This window comes from Cornus florida, unplaced genomic scaffold, assembly GCF_030987335.1.
Source record: "Cornus florida cultivar Cherokee Brave unplaced genomic scaffold, ASM3098733v1 CherokeeBrave_3.0.0_Hap2_Chr07, whole genome shotgun sequence".
In the NCBI taxonomy this organism is placed as follows: domain Eukaryota; kingdom Viridiplantae; phylum Streptophyta; class Magnoliopsida; order Cornales; family Cornaceae; genus Cornus; species Cornus florida.
Window position 1 is genome coordinate 53,105,931 of NW_026775577.1, and position 1,522 is coordinate 53,107,452.

A 1,522-nucleotide genomic window follows, 5' to 3' on the forward strand; every position below is an offset into this window, starting at 1 on the left:
TTCAGCATTTTCCCTAGGTTACTATTCACGGCCGCGGCGACGTCAAAACTTTGTTTTGACTTTTTTCTTCCATCCGGACTCCGAATTAGGTGATTCTTGAGTCTAACTTGAATAATTTTTCGCTGTCTTCCTAGCGGTATGCTCAGTAGCACCCGATTTTATTTTTTTCTCAGAAATGACCATTTTGCCCTTAAGGCTATTTTTGTCCGATTTTCTTGTAATTCGCTTCCGCTACTTTCTTTTGAGTTCCGTGATTTTATGGGAAGTCATGGATGTGTCTCGAGAATAATTTACATTTTAGGGACATCATTTCTATGTAAAATGACTATTTTGCCCCTAGGGGCTTATTTGTCATATTTTTGACCTTTTGTTTCTGCATCAGTTCTCATTGAGTTCCACGACCTCATGGAAGGTCACTTTGATTTCTTAAAGTTTTGTTTTCTGTTTTCGCTTCCGCATATTGGATCTGTTATCGGATCAATCTTCACTTCATCACAGGACACGCTGACCTAAAAACCAGGGTCGTCATAGATGGTATCAGAGCTCCTAGGTTCGAAAACCTTAGGACGACGGGTATTGGGTGCATATCATGCTTTTGTTGGTGTACCTTGATTTATTTATATGCCTATGATAACATGTTTTGGTATTATAACATGTTTACGGTCATTATTCTGTTCTGTCTGGTATGTTCCTAATTTCAGGGATGAAATTCCTTTAAGGAAGGTAGGTTGTAATGACCCGGTCATTTACCTCTCTTTCCTTTTTCTTGAAATTTTATGAATGAATTTTTTTCGTTTAATTTTCTTTTTCGAGCTCTGTTTCGTGTCACTTAGTGTCATCTCGAGTCCTCGGAATTGGTTTCTGAAACTCTTTCATGTGAATTGACAACTTCCTTTGAGGAGTGAGTCATTTTCGCATTTTCACTTTTCGGACACTATGCGCCTTTCGTCCTTTTCCCTGTTTCGTCTTTTTCCCTATTCTGTATTTTCCCTATTTGTCACATTGTTGGCACAACCTCATTTCTCATGATCGGAGTTGGTTTTTGACTTCACGTGCCTTCATCTTGAGTGGTTTCCTTGAAATACGTATCTTTACTTTTGCAAGAAAGTACTCTGGTTGCTCCCGGTGCCCATAGGGGCATGGATGCACAATTCTTCAGAATCTTTTTCATTTCTTGGGGTGTTTTTTATAAATATCTTTTGAACATATTTTATTTTAGGGGTATCTAAGAAAATATCTTTTAGAAGATATTTTTATTTTGGGGCAGTTTCGCAGTTAACCCTTTTTATAGGGGCCATTGTGCAATTAACGAAAGTTATTGCAAAATGTCTCGTCTGGAGCCTGGATCCTCGTACGGGATTCATTTTCATATTTCGTCGAGTCCTGGACTCTTAGAATTCCGTTCTGGTCATTTTTCTCCAGTTTCAGAGTTTCTGGACCCGGTTGCCGCTGAACTTGTTCGGGGCCTAACTTTTTGCTCGGGACTCAGTTTTTGACGCCGTTTCTTCCGTTCTTCATATTT